At 39.8% G+C, this 26,947-nt stretch overlaps 1 protein-coding gene across 4 annotated transcripts in view; it reads left to right on the top strand.

The window, feature by feature from the left end:
* Positions 1–26,947, top strand: part of klhl29 (kelch like family member 29) — a 409,579-nt gene that overhangs the window by 101,723 nt on the left and 280,909 nt on the right. The window contains exon 2 of one of the 4 annotated variants that reach the window (XM_080192215.1): positions 17,779–17,829. The exons of the other annotated variants lie outside the window; for them this stretch is intronic. The gene's annotated coding sequence lies outside the window, so the exon portion shown is untranslated. The remainder of the gene's footprint in view (positions 1–17,778; positions 17,830–26,947) is intronic. 4 annotated transcript variants of the gene reach the window in all.

Here is a 26,947-nt window from a genome sequence, read left to right as displayed (position 1 = left end):
GGATGCAATATTCTTAGATGGGGGCCTAACCAGACCTTTATAAAGATTCAATATAATTTGCCTGCTTTTGTACTCAATGCCTCTATGTATGAAGCCCAAGATTCCATGCGCATTGCATTCCATATTCATTGGCACTTAGACACTTGTAGAGGTAACATGGCGTAACTATGGTATCACCCTCACAGTGATGTAAGAGGACTCGAGGTCTCTCTTGTGTTGGAGAGAACTGTGTGTATAAGCACGCTTATGTACGTAGTTTTTGTAGTTAATACATGCAATTAACCTACTTAAGAGTACAAAGACTTCTTAAAAATCTTTAGAATGGTTTCCAACACTCTGGAAAACCAGCCATGTTGTCAACATGCCACAGTTAGAGGTCAATATATATGCACTCCCAGGTCTTCTATTCCTTGCATGCACTTAAGAACTGTCATTAAGTCTGCTTTGGCTCTCTGTAACCATTGAGCCAGAATGCATCATTTCCCACTTCTTTCTATAAACTTCCATCTGCCACTTGTCCATTCTGCTCAGTTGTGTCATTATTACTATTAGCTGTGTTGTAGATGGTACATACATAATGCCATTGTAGTTGCCACAGCTGCAATGGTGAATATATTGAAAAGTCTGACAACACCAGGTTTTAGTCCAACCAAGTTGATAGCCAAGTTCCGCACTTGGCTATCAACTTGGTTGGACTAAAACCTGGTGTTGTCAGACTTTTCACTGTGTTTACGCCAGTCCAACGCCGGCATACCCACATCATGGTGAATATATGACATGGATGATTTGCTGCATGGTGAAAACTGGACTGTCAAAAAATTGCAATTGCTGCTTTAGCAATTAATTTGAAGCTGATACCTCTTGCTTACAATCAACAATGAAAAAACTTCAGTATTAAATTTAATATGCCAGTTAGCATTCTTTGGAATTTGTCTTTTAATTTGGCTAATAATGGCAGATTTGAGGAGGAAAGTTGAAATAATTTTTCAAGCTCCAAATTACCTTTCTCCTTATTCAGTACTTCAAGATCTACACCAACTGTAGCAAAATGAAAATGTTATAATCAGTTATAGATTGTAATACATAGAATCCTTACAGTGCAGAAGGAGGCCATTTGGCCCATTGAGCCTGCACCATCAACAATCCCACCCAGTCCCTATTCCTGTAATTGTATGTATTTAGCCTGCTAGTCTCCCTGACACTAAAGGGCAATTTAGCATGGCCAATCAACCTAACCCGTGCATCTTTGAAGTGTGGGAGGAAACCAGAGCACCCATAGGAAATCCACGCAGGCACTGGTAGAATATGCAAACTCCATACAGTCAGTGACCTGAGGGTGGAATTGAACCTTGGTACCTGATACTGTGAGGCAGCAGCGCTAACCACATATGGGCTCAATTTTATGACTGCATAACATGTGTTATATTTTACTGGCTGAACATTTATTTCTGATTAAATAAGAGGCTAAATAATTACTGTACTTAGTGACCTCAGCAAATAGTTTTAAGGCTGATTGAACAGCACTGTCTATTAAATCCACATGGACTAGGAATGGAAGCACCTTGGCTGTAACTGTGATGCATAAACAATTCCTGCAGGCAAACATATGGTGCTATGTCGACTAAATTCCATCAGCTGAAAAGTTGCTATTTTCTTTACTCTGGTAATCTGCAATGGAAACAAAAGGACAAAAAACATTCATTGATTTTGTGTGGTTATGCTCAGTTCACCCAATACCATTAAGAAATACAGTTAAAGCCCTTAAACTGTCAATTCTTCAGTCTGCAGCGAATTATGAGTAATAATTTGCGCCAGTAAATTCTCTCCCATCCTCCCTCCCCTCCCTTTATTGAATTCCCTTCATTAGTACGAATGTCAGAAAGAAGCTGCTCCTTGCATATTTTTCTGTTGTATTTATTTAATCCTTTTCCAATGCCATGAAAAATGGGTTGATTGCAGGCATTAGCAGAACTGCAGAAGTTTGAGAGAGAAGAAAAATTGAAACTGAACTGCAAACATTACTGATCAAATATTTCATAAATACATGCTCCAGGATACTGCAATCTCCAACCTATATAATGCAATCCAGTAAATAACTCAAAAGCCCATTTTGTTTTTGTTCATCTATCAAGCTGATGTTTTTACTTGCACCTCTTTCCTGGAACTGCCTATGGAAAGAGAAAATCAGGGACTAAATCTAGTGCAATGCTCACATATACAAGTAGTGTAGGTTAAAAATCTTGGCAAGGGGGGAGTGGGGGGTGGTGGGGTAGTCTTATTTTCGACCTGTTTCTTCTTCCTGCTGGCTAGGCTGATCGAGCTAATCTGCACATGTAAAATTGCCATATTGTCTTCAGGTTTCAAAACATAATTTTCCACTAAATGTTATTGTGAAGTAATCTTTGTCATTTTAATTTGACTAGAAAGGATAAAACAAAACAGCCAGTGTCAAAAATTATACAATGCCATTTATTGTTGAAGGAAATCTCTTTGACGGTTAAGTAGGAGTCTCTTTGATAACTCAGAATGCCAGAAATTGTGAATGCAGTCAATGTAGTTGTTCCCAGTGCATTGGAAATTATATTTCTTATCTATAGAACCTCGTAGAATAAATAGAATTCCTACAGTGCAGGAAGAGGCCATTCAGCCCATGGAGTCTGCACTCAACCTCTGAAGGAGCAGTCTACCTTGGTCCACTCCCCTGCACATCTTTGGACTGTGGGAGGAAACTGGAACATCTGGAGGAAATGCACACCGACGTGGGAAAAACTGCGCACACAGTCACCAAAGGCAGGAATCGAACCCGGGTCCCTGGTGCCATGAGGCAGCAGCACTGACCACCCCAATGTCTTTCATATCCTCTTTTCATTTATTTCTTCAGATATATGCCCCATAATCTCTCAGATTTTCAGACAAAATCACTGTTCCCCTTGAAAGTCCATTATGTATGTTCACCACCCTTCATACCCCATAGCTTCACTGTCTTTTAGCCTCAAACACAGAAGAGGAATGCCTATGCCCTTTGGTAAAGAATCTGTAACTGTGTTAAACACAGTTTGTCTTGTTTATAGCCCTCAGGGTGTTGAATACTTGGATAGAACAAACCCAAGCCTTTGTTCTCCAATGTAAGCAGTTTCAGCTCATGTAATCTATTTGTGACTAATCCAAGCTGTGAGTTTAGTTCTTTGCTATATCCTCCCCAATGCTTTAATGTCCTTTTTCAAAACATGTTGTGCTGTTTTTTTTATACTACCTTTATATAGCATCTGTCACAACTTCAGGACACTATACTTACACAAGTTATGAAATGATTAGTAATCATTATTGTAATATAAGGAAACATGGACACGGTAAGCTCAGAAATAACATTTAATGATCAGATAACTAACTTCACTGATGTTGGTTACAGGATAAATATTGGCCAAAACATGGGCAAAAGTCCCCTGACCTGGGATAACTTATATCCATCTGAAAGCCCTGATAGTGCTTTGACTACCATCACCTCCTAAATACAACACCTCCAACAGTGTTGCACTCCCTCAATACTGTATGTGTGCTTAAAACTTGGAGTAGGGCTGAAACCCTCAAGCTTTCCATGTACAGGCAAGATCACTATTACTGAGCCAAATCTAACATTTAAACTAAACCACTAATTCCAATTTTTGTGTAGCTGATAAGGTGGCATGACACATGTTCCAAGTTGCTGGCTTTACCGCCTGAACCAAGTTAGTTGCAGACTGACATCGCCTGAACCAACTGGCAATGATGCAGAGGTCCGGTGGGCAAGCAGGAGAAAACCGAGTCACTGCCAGAAATCAAAGGTAACTGCGATGGGACGGGTCTGAGTAGCATGAAACCAAAGTTTCTTTTTGGGGAGATCTGGAGTGCCCCATCTCCTGGCCCATAGACAAAATTAAATTATTTAGCCCCTTAATGTTAAATAATATTTAGCTTCTACTTTCTAAACACATTGGCCATATTCTTTGAATGGAAGCTTGATTTATCTGTGTTGTCTGACCCCTTCCTATTTGTCCAACAGGTTAAAATGTTCAAATGCCCAGGTAAAGCTGCCAAATTAACCCCTCCTTTGCAATTAGGAATATATGATTTAATCCAGAAACCACACTTTAAGATTACAACCATTTATCTGCAAGTTCAAGAGCAAATTTGATGATGCTACTTCCTTGTTTTCATCATCCTGCTGAAATATTCTCTTCTCTTCCTTTGTCTCCTTTGTGGTGCTGTTTTGCTTTCTCTTTGGCCTTTTAAATTCAGACAGCAGAGCTAGCATTCCCTCCATTGGATCAGATCAAAGCCCTTCAGTCCTGATGCATCCCATTAAGAATGGTAGTCATGTTATACAACTAACTGGAAGAGAATCATCGCCATCTTCAATGATCAGGGAGCCCAACACACCTGTGCTAAAGACGAGGCTGAAGTATTTGCAACAGTCTTCAGCAAGAGTGCTGAGTGGATGAGCCATGGTGACCTCCTCTTGGGGTCCCCGACATCACAAATGCCAGACCTCAGCCAATTTGATTCACTCCATGTGATTCAAAAACAGCTGATGGCACTGGATACAGTGAAGACCATCAGCACCAGCAACATTCTGGCAGTAGTAATGAGGACTTGTGTTTCAGAACTATCTGTACCACTAAACAAACTGTTCCAGTACAGCTATAATGCTGACCTGTTGCCAAAAATGTTAAATTGTCCCACCAATCTACTCTGTCATCAGAAAAGTGATGTAACGTGTCATTGGTAGTGCTATCAAGTATCACTTAGTGAACAATAACCAACTCATTGGTCTGTTTGGGTTCTAGCAAGGACACTCACTCCTTACCAATTACACCCTTAATTCAAATATGCACAAAAGGGCTGAACTCAAGAGGTGAGGTATGAATGACTGGCCTTGACATCAATGCATTAAGAACCTAACAAAATTGAAGTCACTGTGAATCAGGGGAAATACTCTCTACTGGTTCAAGTCATAGCTAGCACAGAGGATGATGGTTGCAGTTGTTGGAGGCCAGTCATTTTCACCTGAGGAGGATGCTGTAGCAGTTCCTAAGGGAAGTGCCCTTGCTCAACCCGCTTCATCAAAAAAAGTTCCTTCCAGCATAAGGTCAGATGTGGGGATGTTTGCATATGTGTTCCATATTATTTAAATTCCTTGTATACTGAAGCAGTCTGCACAACTAGTGAGACATGGACAATATTTCAGGCTTGGGCTAATAAGTGCCAAGTACCTTTTATATCACAAGTGCCAGGCAATGACGATCTCCCATAACAGAATCTAATGATCTCCACTTAAAGTTCGACAGCATCAGTAGAGGATCAGAAGGACGTTGGGGTCCGGGTCCATAGGACTCTTAAATCGGCCTTGCAGGTGGAGGATGTGGTCAAAAAGGTGTACGGTGTACTAGCCTTCATTAATTGAGGGATTAAGTTCAGGAGTTGGGAGATAATGCTGCAACTTTATAAGACCTTAGTCAGACCCCACTTGGAGTACTGTGCGCAGTCTGGTTTCCTCAATACAAGAAAGATGTGGAAGCTATTGAAAGGGTGTAGAGGAGATTTACAAGAATGTTGCCTGGATTGGGTAGCATGCCTTATGAGGATAGGTTGAGGGAGCTAGGTCTTTTCTACCTGGAGAGACAAAGGAGGAAAGGTGACCTGATAGAGGTTTATAAGATGTTGAGAGGTACAGATCGGGTGGATTCTCAGAGGCTATTTCCCAGGGCTGAAATGGCTGCTACGAGAGGACACGGGTTTAAGGTGCTGGGGAGTAGGTACAGAGGAGATGTCGGTAAGTTTTTCAGAGAGTGGTGGATGAGTGGAATCGGCTGTCGTCGGTGGTGGTGGAGGCAAACTCGTTGGGGTCTTTTTAAGAGACTTCTGGATGAGTACATTGGGATTTAATGGGATTGAGGGTTATAGATAGGCCTGGTAGGTAGGGATATGATCTGTACAACTTGTGAGCCGAAGGGCCTGTTTGTGCTGTAGTTTTCTATGTTCTGTGTTCTATCACTATCACTGACACCACCCACCATCAACAAAAACCTAGCTGGACCAACCACATAAAAGCTGAGGCTACAAGAGCTGATCAGCATCAAGTGTGTATGTGCATAAAAATGTTTTAAAAAATTCTTGAACTGGTTTAAGTGCAATAAGAACTATTCTCCTAAAACAATGGTAAGAAAACCCATCCATGTCTTTTAGTCTCAGCACTGTAAGATAAACAGTTAAGCACTTAATAAATTTACAAACCTCTTTCAAATAAGGAGTGAGAAAAGAAGAAAGCCACTCTACCCTGCTTATAACTTTTTGTGACTGCAACATACACGGTGGCACTGTGGTTAGTACTGCTGCCTCACAGTGCCAGAGACCTGGGTTCAATTCCGGCCTCAGACTGCACACTCCACACAGACATTCTCCCTGTGTCTGTATGGGTTTCCTCCACACTCCAAAGATGTGCAGATTAGGTTGATTGGCCATGCTAAATTGACCCTTAGTGCAAGGGGAATCAGTAGGGTAAATGCATGGGGTTGTGGGGATAGGGCATGGGTGGGATAGTTGTTGGTGCGGGCTGAATGGCCTCATGCACTGTAGGGATTCAGTGGATTCTATGAAATATTGATGTCTGTTCCTCCTCCTTCACCCCGTTTGTCATTCAATAAGGTTAACCATCGATCCTCTTCTGATTCAACTTATCTACTTGCAGCTGAAACCCTTCATTGCTTTTGTTACTACTTTACTCTTTCTCAATACTATCTTTAACAAACTCCTGAACTTGTGTGTGAACCCCAATCTGTGCAGTACTCCACTGCCACATGCTGTCCTTTACTGTTCAACCATTACTTGCTTGTTCAAGTGTTTGTATGCATATCTTCATTTATAAATCTCTATCATCTAGTGTCACCTCCTTCTAGCCTCATTTTCTCTTGCCCCACCTCACTCCTAGACTTTTTTGGTTCTTCAGTTGCAACCTCTTTACATCTTCTGTTGTTGCACAATGGATCCTCAGTCAATTTGGCCCTGCACTTTGGATCATCCTTTCAGAACAACACCTCCGCCTGCTACTTCTCTCCTTGCCTTTCAGCGTTTACTGAAAATGCATCTGCTTGGTCATATTTTTTGATTACTTCTAATCTTTCTGCTGATGCTCCACATCTGTTTATCCTCTGTGAAGCACAGTATATAATTACTTATTTTGAATGTACCATCTCAGTGTTAATTGTGATATCCAGGGATAATAATTGGCAAGGCTTTCTTTGTATGCTGAAACCGTATTTGAACAAGGTGATGAAATGGGTCCCAACTGAGTGCAGAAAACAAAAGTAAGAGTGCTACTTGGCATCTAGCTGCAAAAGCTGATTAAAGGAAGAGTACAGTTTTGGTGTACAGTGTGACATTTAGCCAGAATGATCATGATGACAGATTGAAATGTGATCACACTACAGAGTGACGTATTATCATACTGAAAGTTGGTAATAAAATGACATTGTGGCTCATGGTGAGTAGCCTACAAGCTTTCTTATTACAATGCATCAAATGTGTTCCAACAATTCTATTTCAGATATTGTCAAATTTGTTTTTATTATTGTAAGTATGATGTATATACATGCATTAAATCAGCCCCAAAGATTTGTGACAAAATTGAATGAGTGCACTGTACATAGGTAGCACAAAGGCCAAATCTGTCTTAGCTACTGAATCCCACATTCCTTTCTTGTGCTTTACAAAAATAAAGGAAGTGGAAAATATTTGAACCAATTAAAAGAAAAAATGTACTTTTGTCTCAATGGTCTTCATACAGGATTTTCCACTTGGCAATCCATAATGTTTAACTTGAGCTAAAGCTGCAAATGATTAAACAAATCATTTAAGCAGGAGTTCCCAAACATTGCTGGTCATAATTCTGTCTAGTAAATGACTAGCTGCTAAACATTCTAAATATAGTAGTGAGCTGACTTCAGTTCAAATTGGCAATTGCAATGTGGTTTGGATAAGAGGCATTTTAAGAAAAAAATGTTGACAGTTGATGTGTAACAGGATACAAATCCAGGGTTGAGTCTTTCTGTTAGTATGATGCTTAACATAATAAGTCGTTCACTAAAGTAAAAGCAAAATACTGCAGATGCTGGAAATCTGAAATAAAATCTGAAAATGCCCAAAAAACTCCACAGGTCTGGTAGTGTTAATGTTTCAAGTCTACATGACTCTTAGAAGATAGAGAGGGCAAGATATGTTCTGGATAAGGAGGGGATGGAGTAGAGCGGGAGGTCAGTGATGGGAGCTAGGAGAAGATGTGAAAGGCAAAGGAAATGTTAATGGCAGTTTAAAGGACTATGGGAGCCACTGATAGTGGAACAAAGGTAAGAAAGCAGAATGTAGAATAAGCCTTCTTGTCCCTGTTTACCACTGAATTAGATCATGGCTGATTTGAAGCTGAATTCCATCTACTCATGTTTGCTTCATAACCCTTGGTACCTTTTACTTAACAAACATCTATTCATTACAGTCCTGAAACCCTCCATGCTGACACTATGGTTAAAAAAGCCCACCAACGTCTGTTTTCTCAAGGCTAGGAAAATTCAGCATGCCCAGTACGACACACTCCAATTTTTACAGATGCACCATAGAAATCATCCTTTCTGGATGTATCAAAGCTTGGTAAGGCTCCTGCTCTGACCAAAGCTGCAAGAAACTACAAAGGGTTGTGAACATATCCATCATGCAAACCAGCCTTCCATCCATTGACTTCATCTACACTTCCCATTGCTTCAGAAAAGCAGCCAGCATAATCATAAGAACATAAGAAATAGGAGCAGGAGTAGGCCATCTAGCCCTTTGAGCCTGCCCTGCCATTCAATAAGATCATGGCTGATCTGAAGTGGATCAGTTCCACTTTCCTGCTCTCTCCCCATAACCCTTAATTCCCTTGTCTGTCAAAAACCTATCTACCCATGACTTAATATATTTAGTGAGGTAGCCTCCTCCACTTCAACTGGCAGAGAATTCCAGAGATTCATCACCCTTTGAGTGAAGAAGTTCCTCCTCAACTCCGATCTAAACTGCACCCCTCCCCCCCCCAGTCTTGAGGCTGTGCGCTCTAGTCCTGCTATCCTTTCTAAGCAGGAAGAATCTCTCTACCTCTACCCTATCCATCCCTTTCATTATCTTATACGTCTCTATAAGATTCCCCCTCATCCTTCTAAACTCCAACGAGTACAGACCCAGTCTATTTAGTCTCTCTTCATAGTCCAACCCCCTCATCTCCAGTATCAGCCTAGTGAATCTCCTCTGCACTCCCAAGGTCAAAATATCCTTGCGCAAGTGCAGCAACCAAAACTGCACACACTACTGCAGCTGCAGCCCCACCAGTACCCTGTACAGTTGCAGCAAGACCTCCTACTTTTATATTCTATCCCCCTCGTTATAAAGGCCAGCATCCCATTTGCCGCCTTGATCACCTGCTGCACCTGCAGACTGGGTTTTTGTGACTCATGCACAAGGACCCCCAGGTCCCTCTGCACCGTAGCATGCTGTAGCATTTCACCCTTTAAATAGTAATCCCTCCTCCTCTAATCAAAGACCCTACGCACTCCACTTTCTTCCATTGGGAAAAAGATGCAAAAGTCTGAGAACACGTACCATCTGACTCAAGAACCGCTTCTTTCTTGCTGCCATTAAACTTTTGAATGGACCAATCATAAATTAAGCTGATTTTTTTTTTAAACCCTATCTGTAATTTCAGCACTATTCTCTGCACCCCTCTTTTCCTTCTCTCCATGTACTTTGTGAACAGTATATTTTCCAGTATAGCGGGCAAGAAGCAAGACTTTTCACTTTATCTCAATACATGTGACAATGATAAATCAAAAATTACATTTCACCTAGAATTTGCAGCCATTTAGAGAAATGAATCCCAGATTTTCACTATTTTACTCTTACAAGGCCCAATTATTACTTGATGCCCACTTGTTTTAGATTGTCATACCAAAATAAATAGTTCACTTCTTTTTGCCTCCTCTTAAGCTAGCTTCCTTAACCTGTATTCTGGCAGTACTTATGTCGCAATTTTACTATGGGGCAGGGTCAGCCAAAATGGGAATTGAACCCTCTACTGTTGGTTATTCTGAATCCCATGCTAGCCCATGGGTGAACTGCACCTCCCATTATCATTTGCAAATTCATTATTTTGCATATCTTTAAAAAATTCTTGACACCAAATAACAACATTAGATGACAAAGGTTTCTTAAAATTTCTAGTTAAGAAAATAGAAAATAACATTTGTTCTTATTGGTTATAAACGAGGTAATTTATTCATGGAAATTATAGAATCAAAGTACATCAACGGAGGAAACTATTTAGTCCATCAAATCTATTGAAGAGCAATCTGGTTCATCCCACACTCTGGGCTCTTTCCCATATTTTTGCAATTTGTTGTTTCTTGAAGTATTTATCCACTTCCCACTAGAAGGATGCTGCTGAATTTTCACCCTTCACTCTATTAGGTAGTGCATTCCAAATCTTAAGCACTCGTGTAAACATTTTTTAACCTTATGTTACTTTTGGTTCTTTTGCCAATCACCTTACATCTATGCTCTCTTAGTGACCCTTCAGCCATTAGAAACAGTTTCTGTTTACTTACTCTATCCAAATCATGATTTTTGCACAGCCTCTTCAAATTCTCTCTTAACCTTCAATTCTTTTGAGGAAAACGACCCCAGTTTGCCCAGTCTATCCCTGAAACCATGCCAGTAAATTTCTTCATTACGCTGTACACACTCCAACTTCCTTTCAAAAATCTGTTGCCCAGAATTGGACACTATCTCATCTAGGGCCAAGCTAGTGTTTTTTAATGTAGGTTCTGTGTATCCTTCTGGCTTTTGTATACATTCCTCTCAAATGTTTGCCTGCTGTGTCTCTTTTTATGCATTCCTTGCTAGGTTGAGCATATTTCCCCTTGGTAATATTGAATTTTTAAAAGATGAATGCATTTGGTTTCACTGTAAATGCATTTAAAAGAATAGGTTTTTAACCTGGTAAAACAAGTTGTTGTACTCTGGGTGGTGGGGGAATGGTTTCACCAAACCATCACTTCCTGAAAACCTAATTTGCATTCTTCCCTTCACAAGACAATTTTCCCATACTTTTGACCTCTTCCATAAGTCTGAGACAATAATTTTCCCCCCAATTCATTGACACTGTCTTTGACATAACTCTTCACCTTTGATCACCCAGCAGTTCAGAGACACCATTTCCTTCTGTGTCACTTGTTCATGCTGGCACTCTTCCCCAACAATTCCTAGTATTGTTTAGGTTCTGTCAAGGTTGCACCTTTTCACTTCTACCTTAGTGGTACTTTGAACTAACCTGTCTCCTCTTAAATCAAAACAAAGCCCAGGGACACCACTTTGCTTTTTCATACACTTGGATTCTTTTCCTGTTGCTACCACAAACCACAGCTCCGGTCACTATGCCAGAATCTTCTGATCTGGACAGTTCCCAACACAAGTGTAACTCCTATTCAAAGTTGGAGAGATAGTACCAACAGGAAGTTGGAGCCCCACTGGGAGAAGGAAGGCCTGATTATATGTGCTGATTTTCCTCTCATCAGGAAACAGTGGTAACCCAAAAGTCTGACTATCTATTTCAACCTCAGATATTTGGCATCTGATATGATGATCCAAAGCCCTTTAATTTTATTCTACATTCACCCTTCTGGAGAAAATGATCCCTGAATTCCCTTACCTGAAAGAGCGCCCATTAAGAATAAAGAACAAAGAACACAGGAAACAGGCCCTTCGACCCTACAAGCCCACGCCACCCACTTTAACACTGAGTGCCTCATTCCAATCCTTCTACCTACAACTTTTGTCCACATCTCTTGGACTCCACAATAAAGGGGTGCAAATTTAGAGAATTATATGTGTGCCAGATTAAGGGAGGTTCAATTTAGGGACAATTTATTAACACCAATCAGCCTAAAAGCATGTTTCTGGGGTGTGGGAGGAAACCTGAGCACCTGGAGAAAACCCATGCAAGCATGGGGAGAATGTGCAAACTCCCACAGACACTGACCCAAGTCGGAGATCCGGCCCGGGTCCCTGTATCTGCACAGCAAACAGTCACTGAGCTGTCGTGTTGCCTGTCAATTGGTCCAGTTTAAGCGTACAGTAACGACGTGAAGCACGAGGCAACTCTCGAAGCAACATCCAAGAGCAGCCCTTGCACAACCCACCACTTGTATGTCCCTGTTGGCCAACAAGGCGGACTGAATCACCTGTGGATGTAAAAAAGAGACATCAATAAACATACACAGCCTATACGGACATTCACGGTAGCTCCAACGTAAGAGACAGGTGAGCCATAAAATATGTTGGACGGCCCATAGAAATCTATTGATTCCCAGGAACGTCCTGAGGCTCTTGATCCTTAACTAGAACATTCTTTTGTGTCCCTCCATCTCAGTCTGCTCATGTGCCTATCTAGGTAAGCCTTAAACAACTCCAGCGTGCATGCCTCCACCACCCTATTTGGCAGTGCATTCCAGGTCCCCACAACCCTCTGTGGAAAAACCTCTCTCTAACATCTGAATTATACCTCACCCCTCTCTCCCTAAGCTCATGACCCCTCTTGATTTTCGTATCCAACCTGAGAAAAAGCTTCCTACCCTTCATAATCTTATACACCTCTACTAGGTCTCCCCTCATTCTGTCTTTCCAGGGGGAACAACCCCAATTTGCCCAATCTCTCCTCATAGCTAAGACCTTCCATACCAGGCAGCCTCCTGGTAAACCTCCTCTGCACTCCCTCCAAGGTCTCCATGTCTTTCCAGTAGTGCAGCAACCAGAACTGGACACCGTACTCCAAATGTGGTCTAACCAACGTTCTAAACAACTGCAACATTAGACGCCAGCTTTTATACTCTATACCCCTTCCTATAAAGGCAAACATACCATATGCCTTCTTCACCATCTTCTCCAGCTGTACTGCCACCTTCAAGGACTTGTGAACTTGCACACCTAGGTCTCTGTGTTTCTATACTCTTAATAGTCCTACCATTTATTGTATAACACCCCCCTACATTATTTCTTCCAAAATGCATCGCCTCGCGTTTCTCTGGATTAAATTCCATCTGTCATTTCACTGCCCAATTTACCAGCCTATCTATATCCTGCTGTATTGTCCAACACTGTTCATCACTATCAGCAAGTCCAGCCATCTTCGTGTCATCTGTAAACTTGCTGATCACCAGATACTCCCTCTTCCAAATCATTTATATATGTTACAAATAGCAGAGGTCCCAGTACAGCGCCCTGCGGCACACCTCTAGTAAAAAGTCTGACAACATCAGGTATAAGTCCAACCGATTTATTTGATAGTAACCTCACCTGATGAAGGGACAAACCCCGAAAGCTAGTGAGTGTACTATCAAATAAATCGGTTGGACTTAAACCTGGTGTTGTCAAACTTTTTACTGTGTTTACCCCAGTCCAACGCAGGCATATCTACATCATGCACACCTCTAGTCACAGACCTCCATCTAGAAAAAGATCCCTCCACTGCTACCCTCTGTCTCCTCTTGCCAGGCCAGTTCTCAACCCATCTAGCCACCTGTCCTTGTATCCCATGAGCCTTAACCTCGCCCCTCTCATCAGCAGAAAAGTGGATGACCTGGTTGAGAAACTACCTAGCTACACCCACTTTGTAGCTAGTCACCAGTAATAGCTTTGATTGAATTAGCTGCCTCAACATTTCATGACTCTGCGCTATACAAGCAAGTAATGTAGGTGAGCTTTGGTGCTTAATTGAGCACTACCTAGTTTATCAAATTAAGCTAACCTTTAAATATTTTGTATCTTGTTGGGATGGCAAAGCACTGGTGTGGATGCAAATTGGGGGAAAAAATAACAAGAGATGGAATAGATGTAGGATCAGCATTGTATCCAAAATGAAAGATCTCAGAAGTGGCCTTGACTTGCATCCATTTTGAGCTGTCCATGCTTTGACTGGTCAAAAGCTGGAACTTGATCTGAACACAAACTTGTTTCGTTTAGAACAGGAGCCAACATTTTTCTTATTCTCAGAATGTGGGCATTTCTGGCAAGGCCAAGATTTATAACCCTAAACTAAGTTTGCTAGGCAACTTCAGGCCACAGTTATGTAAACTACATTAGTGCAGAACTCACATTTAGGGGAAAGAAAACAGATTTTTAAAATTAAATTCAAATTCCAGCTGCTATTGTGGGATTTGAACTTGCATTCTCTATATTAAAGCAATTGTCATGTAATTCTGAAAATTCTTTGCCTAGTAGACACAACTAACTTTCCGTGCAAGCTCTGACCTTTTGCTGGAGTTTGGAAATGGAGGGGAAGACTGAAAGTAATTCCATGGGCAGAATTTTAAGGTTCCCATAATCTTCTGGCAGGTTTGCAGGCATAGGGTTATAAAACCCTGCCTGTCCTTCCAGTCACCAACATGCCCACCCTTGCAACAGCTGTGTAGTTGGTATACTGTATAATGGATTTTCATTTCTCATTTACGTGAAAGGTGTAGTTATGTTCTTGACTCTTTTTTATTTCTTTTGCCTTGAAGTCATGCCAGATGTTAGAAATTATTGGTGCATTCACAGCACATATTTGGTTCTGTCAATAGGTTAGATTGCTGATGGCTTCAGGGCATCCCATACTCTATTCAAACATACCTACTTTGGATAGTCTCTGACTATCACAGAATGACTCGAATATAAATTGCTTATGTTGGACACAGTAGTTTAAAAACAAGAACAGATTGACTACACTGGAGCTTGTTTCTTGGTTGCAACCTTGCATATGACAAACATGATTTTTATATGACAAACATGATTTTTGCAATATGCTGATGAACTTGCTGCTGAAACTTGGTGGCTTCCCATACGCTATCATATTCCCACGCTGCCAGTGCATCCAACAGTTGAAATGCTCGCTGTTGTGTACAAAATAGAAGTTTTAAAAATCTTAAATATTTGTGTCATATGGCACAGTGCATAACTCCAGAATTTGTCAGTCTGCAAAGTATGTATAATTATTACAAATGTTACTTCTATGGAATTATATACACTGATTTATTAATATTGCCCTGTGCAGGAGTAGCAAGATATGAGTTCACTGCTACAATTTCCTCTGTGGTTTTGGGTTGACTTATCTGAAAAAATGCCAAATAGTCCTTTACTTACAAGTAAGGCGTATATAAAAAAAAATGTAGGGTTTATTCAATCCCAATATACTGTTCTTGAGGGAATTTTCACAGTAACTTCATTGCAGTGTTAATGTAAGCCTACTTGTGACATTAATAAATAAAGAATACAAGTCTGACAAAAGATTAAATGTCTTCTCTGAAATGTGAAATGGTTAGACTGGTAAACCATAACTGAAAAGTTTGAGCATTTGCCATTGAGCAAGTAATGTTTTAAAATGTACTGCTTTCCTAGAAACAGAAAGGGAGGCACTTTTTTTGGTGATATAGATAAACCTGTTCAAAGATGTCAAGGTTCTACAAGCAGCTGGCTTGTAAATTTGATCAAAATGATGCAAATAGTAAATAGCTAGAATCAAACAGAAAATGCTGCAAGGTTTGCCTTATGGCATCTACAACTCAAATCATGAGGATGCTTGGTAATCCACAACAGATACATGGACTTCTAGAATTTCAGAATTTCTTCTCATCCTCAACTCTGAGGGACTGTCTAAGAATGAGTCACTTCTGTACTAAAAATTATCAGATGATTGAGGAGTCCAAAGTGATCCTTTTGCTGTCGATGTTTGGGAACGACACATTCAAAACTTTGGAAATGAAAGATGATTTGTAAAGTGACTGGTAGTTTACGAGGACACAAGTGTCTGATTCCAGAATTTTGAAAAGGAGGGGGATGTACCTGAGAGAGAGGGTAATGTGCAAAGTATGAACTGGCATGAGGGTTAGGAAGTGAGGTCTATTGGTCGGACACTGAGTATGAATGGAGTCCAAGGATTAGGTGGTATGTTTCATGTGAGGTGAGCTCAAAAAGGATATGAAAGGAAATAGGAGAGAGCTTGGAGAAAGACAATTTAATAAGTTTACTGCCCCATTTACCCCACTTCCCTGCCACACACACACACTTCTGCTGAAAAGAGATTTGCTGGAGGTCAGCAGTCTGTCCACCCACCCACTGATGTAATTTCCTCCCCATTTTCTCCTGCCCTTCACTTTTCTCATTACCTCCTGTTTCCTTCTGTCTACCCCCATCTTCTGTCTTCCTCCGCCCCACCCCTCCACCACCACCATTTGCTCAAGCCTTGCTAACTGTTCTCCTCACTTGTCCTTCCTCTAACCCTGGTCATATTCGATTATGCCCTATCCTGTAACACTGTCTAAATACTGTATTGGTGTTCACTTTGTGTGCAATACCATGGAGGATTAGCAAGCGATTTATAGGTAGCTGTGTAATTTTGTAATCCCAAAAATAGTTAAGGGAATAAAACAAGAATTACAACTCATTGTTTTGTTTGAAAGGGTGTACAGTTGAAACTTGGGGAATTCTGATAGAGACCTCAGGCATGTGTGTCAGTGGCAAAATATATCACTATATTACATTGATGAGGCAAGTTGCGCATTATAGCAATGAGAGGGATTGAGTAGTTTAGACTGTATTTGCTGGAGTTTAGATGAAAGAGGAGATTTAATTGAGTTGTATAAAATGCTAAAGGGGATTGACAAGGTAGGCGTAGGATGGATGATTCCCCTTCTTAGTCATTATAGAATGAGAGGCCATAGTTTTAGGCCAAAGGGTGGCAAACCTAAAACAGAAATGAGGAGGAATTACCTCACTCAAGGATTTATGAATCTGTAAAAGTCTGTACCCCAGAGTGCAGTGGACATCGGAACACTAAACAAATTTTATGGAGGAGATCTATTGAGTTTTAATTAATAGCAGGATGTAGGGTTATGTAGAGTGGGCAGGAAAGTGGAGGTGAGATCAGCAATAATGTTGAATGGTGGAGCAGGCTCAAGAAACTGAATTGCATATTCCTGCTCCTAGTTCTTCAGTTATGATACGTTTATGTATGTGAAGTATATTCTGCATGTTTTCAAATGTGTGACTTTTGTTTTAATATCCTTCCTTTCTTTAAAATTTCATATCTTTACCAGGTTGTCTCCGGTAGCAGTGCCTTCTATATCTTTTTCCATATTGTCAACAAATGACTAAGATCAAAATTTACACAATGGGTTGATTGGGCTATATGTAAATATGCAAATCCAGCCCTACTATCTTTAATAGTAGGGGTGCTATTGAGATGCCTGTACACTTTCTTAATTTTCAAATTTATAACACGTGTAATATTTTTCTGTTCTGTAAAGCTTTTCAAAAATCTTTTAATTGTTCTGATTTGTATCTTGCAAGAAACCTCTTTGGACAGAAACATTCATACTTTAATCATCCTGGAGAAAGAAACTAGAAACGAATTATTGTGCATGTACCTGCAGCCAATTAAAATACAACAGCTCTATGACCTGAGAACTGTTGTTATCCAAATTTGCTCTGGTATACAATACACTAAGATGTAACCTCCAGAATTCATTGTACTATTATTCTTTATTGGTATACTCTAGGAAGTAAGATTCCAGTGAAATGGCAATAAAATAGAATGTATAACATATTGCAAATAGAAATTTAGTTTTCTGTGAGGAAACAATACAGATTGACCTTTTGATACATTCCTCGTTTTTCTTTTTAACTGTCTCTTAGAGAGTGATGAATGGCATAAAATTGCTGGCAACCCTTCATAACAGATGCATGGTAAGCTATTGGTTCTTTGTGCCTGCAATTTTATGAGCAATATAAATTGAAAATGTATCTAATGGTTCAATGCAACTCCAGGTAATTTGAGCACTAATGTCTACGTGAACTACACAGCTTGTACTTAAATATTAAGAATGCCTGCACCAGCCCTTTAATTTAGTTAAACATAGCAGGAGCGTAAGAGACAGTTAAGTAGCTTCATGTGGCTATTGTATACATATGCCTGGAATGCAGCCCATAGAAAAGACAGCTCCTCACTTACTTTAATACAGAAAAGAATGAGAAAATTCCATCAACTAAGAATAACATTCTCAATTAACCCAGATCTTACCAGAACAGACAGTAGAGCAGTCTCTCTCTCTGTTGCTTCTCAATTAACCATAACTCCTCAGAGCATCGGAAGACTTAATGAGCTTAATTAGCTTTTAATATATCTTGCAGTCGATAGTTCTTTCATTGTGGAAAAGGAAAAGCATCAGTTAACAAAAAAAAGTCCAAATCTAACCTGTGCAGGGTGGGTGCCTGGGAGGGTCTTCTAATATTAAAGAAGAGGACAAGTTGGCCTTGTGGCTAGATTGCACAACTGAGTCACAATCTCCCATGTGAGCATGAGCCACCTCGAGCATTGATTTTCAAATACAGATGGATGATTCTATTGCCTTACATTCACCGTCTGAAATAATTCATATTAAGATTCCATGCCAGTGATCCAAGTTTGTAACAGATAAAACTACCCATTTCAGTCAGTGCTATGGTAGCCAGCATGAGTTTGGAAAAAAAAGTCAAAACGTTTGTTACCGTTTTCAGCTAAAACTGCAGAGTGAATGATCCTTCACTGCCTCATTTTGAGACTTCCGCCAACATAAATGACAGTATTCAGCCTATTTGTGATTTCAAGAAAAGACTGAGTGCACTGGGCATAGCAAAGACTACAGGATCCCTCAACATTTCAGCTGTACCATTGAAGACTGATTTCTAGAACTAGTCGTGCATCTAACCAAATTGTTTCAGTATAGCTGCAACAGTGGTGTTACCTGACAGTGTGGAAAATTGTCCAAATATGCCTGTCCATAAAAAGACAGGACCAATCCAACCAGGTCAAACACCACCTCTTCCTCCCAATTATCAACAAAGTGATGGAAGGAATTATCAATAATCTTAACAGGTGGCATTTAATTACCAGTAATATGCTCACCTCTTCAATTTGGATTCCACAAGTACCATTTGGTTCCATATCATTCTATGGTCCTGGTGCAAATGTGGACAAAATAACTCAATTCCAGGGATCAGGTAAGAGTGGCTGCTGTTGGCATCATGGTAGTATTTGACTGACTACTGCACCAAAGAGCACTAGTAAAACTGAAGTCAGTGGAGATCATGGTAGAGAGGGGAGTAACTGTTCAGTAGTTGCAGTCATATCTGGCACAAAGGAAGATTATTGTGTTTGTTGGAGACCAATTATCTTGACCTCAACACAAGGGTTCCTCAGGAAATGGTCCTCAGGTCCAATATCTTTGCCTATCATCATCATCATTCATCATAAGATTAGAAGTAGGACTGTGCACATAGGTTAAGTCCTTTCACAATTCCTCAAAGTAACACTACCTGTTACTCCACAAAGCATGATCTGCACAATTTCTAGGCTTAGTCTGACAAAAAGCAAGTAACATATGTGCCACATGAGCAATGATTACCTTCAAGAGCGAGCCTAACAATTTCGCTTTGATATTTTATGGCATTACCATCACCAAATCCAGTGTTGCTAATTGAGTTCCTCTCTCCACTGATGTTGCCTGACCTGTTTAAGTATCACTAATGTTTTCTGTTTTCATTTCATGAGAGGCCTGACCTGGAATAAATGTTCATTTTTAAATTTGACTGTGTAGCTTCACGAATGGTCTCAACAAATAAATATTTAGGTTTTGTTTCCTTACTAACGCTCGTTAAAATTTTCAGATGTTTGAACTTTTGTTCTTTGTGTTGTTTATTCTGTTTGCACATGGTATATAAGCCTTTTTTGGGTGAGTTTCTACATGTTTTGCTGTCTGTTCATTTGTCTTGATCTGTGAATAGCCTTGTCAATGGCAATGAATGGTTTTCCACCTGCATTTATCGCTTCTTCCTCCCATTAGTGAAGGAAGTTGTTCTGTTTCCCACTACCTGATGGATGCATTTTATGCTGGTTTCAGAGGGTGGTAGGTTCGAAATTTGTTTTTCAATTTTGGGACATCATTCTATTTTATAATGTTACTCACTTTATTCCATGACACCAAGCCACCTAAAGAAATATTAGAATAGATAATTAATATTTTGGTCAAAGAGCGAGATTTTAAGGAGAGTTAGGTAAAGATGTTTAAGGATATAATTTATGGAATCATTGCATTTCTTACTGCCTAATCTTCCTTGCTTTTATAGTTTGATGATCACGTTTAAGATCACCTATCCATTACAATTTGGCTTGTCTCAATATTTTTACTGTTCAGTACTTTCGTGATATGTTGCACCTGGTACTTTACCTGGGTTTCTAAATATTTAAAACAAAAGACATCACAAGTGTATCTAACATATGACCTTTGTTTTCTGATGTCTAGTGTTACTGATGCCTAGTGTATAGGGGATGGTTTGTGACAGGGAAAGGGTAGGTCAGTCAGTAATTGCTAGAGCAGGTTTGTATTTTCAGCCTTGATGCGAATGATGTATTCTTCATTGAGACCATGTATTAAAATTGAATGTAACCCTGGCTGTAAACCATGGAATGAAAGAAGTGTGTGCTTCGGGTTGACTTGTTAGTATAAATAGCACACACACACATTTCTTTTATCATGGTCATCATGATGCAATAAATAACAACAAGATAATCTCAGCAGGAAATGCTTAATCTTCAAGTGGAAAGGATAGATGTTAGTCAAATGTTTCTGTTTATAAGAGTTTCAAAGATTGAAGATGATAATTGTGCCAAAATGTGAATGTAGAAGCAATAGTTTCAGAACTTGCCATTCATGTCCTGCCTTGTGTTTGCTATAAAACCATTTAAGGGTAAACTAATTATTAGGAAACTATTGAGCACAAATAAGCCATATGTTATTTCAAATTCTCAAGTAGTCCACTGATGAACATAATTAATTTTTTTTTTTCTCTCTATTGTTTGGGTAGTTATGACTGATTTGTTCTTTTGGTAACACATACTTCCCCAATTCAGGCAACTGAAGCTTTGGCATTTTGAGTATATTGAATGGTTATTGTATGATTTTTTTTTTAAGAGTATTTTAGAGTGGGAACCATAAACAACATATATAATTTTTTCTCTGAAAGTAGTACTTTATCCTCGAACAATATTCTGTAACTGAATGCAAAGAGATAAATAAGACTAACTGACTTCCCTTGAGTGCCACCAATCAGCCTCAGCTTATCTGCTAATAAAGCTCTCATCCATGTCTTTATTAATTTCAGATTCAACTACTTTGATTTGATTTATTATTATTATTATTATTATTGTCACATATTAGCATACAGTGAAAAGTATTGTTTCTAGTGTACTATACAGATGAAGCATACAGTTCATAGAGAAGGAAATGACAGAGTGCAGAATGTAGTATTAGAGTCATAGCTTGGCTGTAGAGAAAAATCAATTTAATGCAAGGTAGGTCCATTCAAAAGTCTGACAGCAGCAGGGAAGGAGCTGTTCTTGAACCAGTTGGTACGTGACTTCAGACTTTTGTATCTTTTTCCAGATGGAAGAAGGTGGAAGAGAAAATGACCAGGGTTGTGGGGTGCTTTCAATTCAATTCCGTTTCAATATTCCCCTTGCTGGTATCCCATTTTGCGTGCTCTGTAAACTTCAGTTCTTCCAAAACTCTGCCCATTTCCTAACTTACACTAAATCCAACTCATTCATCACCCATATGCTTGCTGATGTATTGACTGTGTTATTTTGCAGCATTGCAAGCTTAGGATTCTCATCCTTGTGTTCAAAGTCTCTCCCTCGCTACCTATGTCATCTCCTACAGCCCCGAGATCTGTCATTGTCTTCCTTTTTTGATCTCCTGTATGTCTTTGATTTGCATCACTCATGCAAGGGCAGTCATGCTTTCAGTCTCCTAGGCGCTAAGCCCTGAAATTTCCTCCATGAACCTCTTTACCTCACTCTCCTTCTCAAATTTCTCTTTGACCAAGCTGTCCTGGCATTACTTTAGGTGGGTCAGTGTCAAATCATGCCCTGGAACACTCCTGAAGTACTTTGAAACATTTTTATTCCATTATAGATGCTGCATAAAGTTGTTCAGCACTGCACAATGGAGACTGAAAAATCATTATATGGAATCACCAACATGAAGGCCAACATGTTAACTCACTTAACCTCCCAGTTAATGGAAGTAAGATTTTGACTTGATTACTGACAGTTGCATATGAGCTGTACGTGTAGAAAAATTATCCCTTCACATTTTTTCACACTTAAGTCTTCAAGTATTTTGAAGATGGACAAATATGCTGATGTTTACTGCTTTACCTAAATTATTAGAGATTCCACTCTGTGCTGCCTTTGATATTTATTTATTGCCCATGGTATGCAATCTTCTTTGTGGAATTTCTGTTTTTTGTGTCTAATGGGCTAAATTGGCAGAGACTAACTGACCATATTAGCAGCTTCTGCAGTTACCGCCAGTTCTTATAGTATGTACTGGCTGGCAGTAAATTTTCAGCATTTGCAGTGAAAGGTGGTTATTTAACAAGCTATTTATAATGCTCAGTTTCTACACACACTATGCTGTAAAGAGAACAGGTGATCAATGTTACAGAAACCATGTTGTTCATTTTGCCACCTAACCTTTCATTCCAGTTAAATCAAATCTTAAAAGGCTCTCAGTTAATACAATGCACGTGCTGATTTGTTGCAACCTTTAACTAGCCCTAGTTACAAATTTGAAAATTAATGCCATGTAGAGTTAACAACCAAATTTTGAGTTCATATTCTCTCTACAACATTTTCTTTTAGCCGTTCTAGAACACCACCATTCTGTAAAACTAATAATGCCCTCTTTATTTTAACTTCTGCTTCTGTAATCCAGGTAGATCTGTTGGATTATCATCTTTTGGCTGCTTATTACAAAATACCCTGAACTATAACTTCGACAAGAATATTGGCCTATCAACCAAGAATTCAACACACTCAATAAATCTTGATTTTGTTCTTACATTCATAAGCTTGTGTCAAACAAATCTTCTGGAGAAAAAGACCCAGAATAGACAACCCTTTCCTCAAACTCAGCCCAAATAAATTCAGAAATGGGCTCCATAGCACATTTGAGAAAACCATCTAATAACTACGTCCTTTGGAAAATGCCAAATCTCAATACAGTACAGTACTACAGATCTGGAGTGAAATTTTCCCAAAAAACAACGTGATATGTCAGGTTCTGACTAAAAACCATCATGTTGCTCCCCAGAAACAGAGCCAGGTTTTCCCCCAGATCTTAGAATTGTAGAATCCTTACAGTGCAGAAGGAGGCTATTTGGTCTGTTTAGCCTGCACTGACAACACTCCCACCCAGGCCCTATCCCTGTAACCCACACATTAGCGCACCACCACCACCACCACCACAGCCCCCCCCCCCCCCCCCCCCCCCCCATATTAAGGCACAATTTAGCATGGCCAATCAACCTAACTTGCATATTTTTGAAGTCTGGAGGAAACTGGAGCACCCAGAGGAAACCCATGCAGACAGCGGGAGAACGTACAAACTCCACACAGTCACCCATGGCCAGAATTGAATCTGGGCCCCTGGTGCTGTGAGGCAGCAGTGCTAACTACTTTGACACTTTGTCAGACAAAAGCAGGGGACATGGTTTAAGGCATCATTCTGGTGGGGCACAGCTTTATAGAATCAGCAAACCTGACTGCAGTGAAGCTAAATTAATTTACCTGATCTTATGGTTTTATATTCATTTATGTTGCCCTCCATTTCTATGTTCATTGACATGGTTTAATAAGAACATAAGAATTAGGAGCAGGAGTAGGCCATCTAGCCCTTCGAGCCTGTCCCGCCATTCAATAAGATCATGGCTGATCTGAAGTGGGTCTGTTCCACTTTCCCGCTTTCTCCCCATAACCCTTAATTCCCCTGTCTATCAGAAACCTTTCTACCCGTGACTTAAATATATTTAGCGAGGTAGCCTCCACCACTTCAACAGGCAGAGAATCCCAGAGATTCACCACCCTTTTGAGTGAAGAAGTTCCTTCTCAACTCCGATCTAAACCGCCCCCCTTATCTTGAGGCTGTGTCCTTTAGTCCTGCTATCCTTTCTAAGCGGGAAGAATCTCTCTCTACCTCTACCCTATCCATCCCCTTCATTATCTTATACGTCTCTATAAGATCCCCCCCCTTGTCCTTCTAAACTCCAATGAGTACAGACCCAGTCTATTTAGTTTCTCTTCATAGTCCAACCTCCTCATCTCTGGTATCAGCCTAGTGAATCTCCGCTGCACTCCCTCCAAGGCCAATCTATCCTTCAAGTGCGGTGACCAAAACTGCACACAGTACTCCAGCTGTGGCCTCACCAGTACCCTGTACAGTTGCAGCAAGACCTCCCTACTTTTATATGCTATCCCCCTCGCTATAAAGGCCAACATTCCATTCGCCTTCTTGATCAACTGCTGCACCTGCAGACTGGGTTTTTGCGACTCATGCACAGGGACCCCCAGGTCCCTCTGCCTGATGCATGCTGCAGCTTTTTGCCTTTTAAGTAATAATCCCTCCTACTATTATTTCTGCCAAAGTGGATAACCTCACACTTGCTAACATTATACTCCATCTGCCTATCCTGATCTCTTCAGATTATTGCACATTTATAAGCATACTTTATCATGATATATAATTTAATGATGCATACAAATTGCACACCCCAAGCCATTAATAAAAAAAATTAGAAACATTATTGTCCCCAAAGACTGACAACTGAATTTCCATATATGCTTCTGTGAATCGCATCACTTTCCAAATGTGCGCCAATTCAACCTGGCTTGCACTGTGAATCTGTTCTTTCTGTGGAACAGCAGCAAATGCCATCTTGAAATTCATGTAGGTAACTTTCACTGCCTCACCTATATCCATCATCTCAATAACAATATAAATCCAGTAAATTGATGCGACATGACACACTGATCATTTTCTCTATTCAGCCACTAATTCTTCCAGATGGCCCAGTACGTCGGCTATACATTAAAGACCGAAAGATGTTCCTTGCAATCTTGATTGTGATTTCATTGGCCTTTCGTCTTCCTTTAAAATAAAGATAATGTTTGTTTTCCAAACTATTGGAATGCTAAAAGCACAAATTATTATAGATGCTGAAATCGGTTTCTGGAATTGAGATGGTGACCAATTTCAATGTATTTACAAAGGATTGCAGTGGAAATGCAATCTCCTCGGTCTCCCTCAACAAATCTGCTATGATTTAACAATTCAGCTATGTCGTTATCCCAAGTTACCAGTTCCCTTTAATCAGTGATGAACTAGCCAATGGCTCTCTGTACACTTTCTTGTTCCAAGAACATTTTGTTAATGTCCTTTATTTTCCATTACTATATAGATCTGTTTCCTCTTTGAGCCTGTTATCAGTTTCTTAAGGCTCCTGAGCTTAGTTCTGTGTTTTACCATAAATCTCTCCTTTTTGCTGTATGTTTCAGTTTTACATATCCTTTCTTTTTCCCCATTATCTGCATTAAAAAAAATCCATACCGATTTTATTCTCCTGTAGTGTCCTCAATGCGCACTTGAGAGAACCTGCCTCTGAAATACCATCCCTTCACTGTCTGCTCTTTTGAAATACATTTCCTCAATAATATCTGTTATCTCTTCTGTCCTGGTTTCAACCCTAAAAACACTCACATTTTTGAAACTCAAATGCCACTTTTAGCACAATTCAACTTATTTCATCTTTTTTATTTAGAAGTAAATCAGTAATGCTTTTCACTGGTATGTTTTTTCATCTGCTGTTCAGAAGGATAGCTCTTGAATATCTTCAGTAACCCCAGTGCACATAGAGATTGTTCTAATTGTAAATTCCCTAAGAATCTCTTAGTTCTATTTACCTTATGTTGAACATTAATTTGTCTTTAGTACTGCTGTTTTTAAAAGCCTACAAATCTGACATTGAAACTACTATTCACAAGCTTATGGTATCTGTCATACCTCTTTCTATCATGTTGTTGTTTTCTTTTTACAATATATTACTAAACAGCTGTGAGAATGATGTCATCGCAATAGTAGCAACACATTTTAAAAATGATGAGGCCTGGGAGATTAATACTTAAGGATACAAAGTGTTCAGAAAAGATGGAGAAGGGAATAAAGGAGGTGGGGTGGGGAAAAAAAATCGCAGGATTGGAAACAAGAGTTTGTCCTTGAGCGAGCAAGAAGAGAATCCATTCAGTTAAAATTGAGAAGCAAACACAAAACGATTACACTATTAGGAGTATTCTTCAACAATAGGCCTTTAAATAGTGAGAGCAAGAGAGGACCAAATCTGCAGGGAAGTTAGAAAGATATACAGAAGATGTAGAGTGTTGACATTAGGGATTTTATTCAAATGTTGATTGGGATGTAGTTAAAGGGAAAGGCGGTGGAAGAATTTCTGAATCGGTCTAACTGAAAAGGCAATGCTGGTACTGGATGCTGGGGAATGAGATACATTAACGGACCAAGACCGGAATTTTGGCACCATTCACACTGGTGGGATTTTCCCAAACACAATGCAGTGAATGGAGATTTGGCTGATTGCCAAATTCTCCAACCTCACTGTAGTGGGAGCGTGATGTGAACAGCTGATAAGATCACGCCCCAAGTGTCTGAGAGAACACTTGGGTCAGAGTGATCATTGTATCTTAAGGTTTAATTTAATAATGGAGAGGAGCAAGGATAATGTAAGTAAAATTTCTAAATGGGAAGAAAACTAACTTCAATGGGATGAGAACAAATCTAACAAGGGTAAAATAGAGCCAAAGGCTAACAGAAAAATGAAGGAAATTTGTCAGGTGCAGGGCAAGTGAATTCCCACAAGATGGAAAGGTAGGAGAATCAAAGCCAAGCTTCCTTGGATTATGAGGGAAATGGAGAAT

This window comes from Carcharhinus amblyrhynchos, chromosome 7, assembly GCF_965287045.1.
Source record: "Carcharhinus amblyrhynchos chromosome 7, sCarAmb.v2.hapA, whole genome shotgun sequence".
Lineage (NCBI taxonomy): Eukaryota > Metazoa > Chordata > Chondrichthyes > Carcharhiniformes > Carcharhinidae > Carcharhinus > Carcharhinus amblyrhynchos.
Note: the sequence above shows the minus strand (reverse complement) of the source record. Positions and strands in the feature narration are given on the sequence as shown.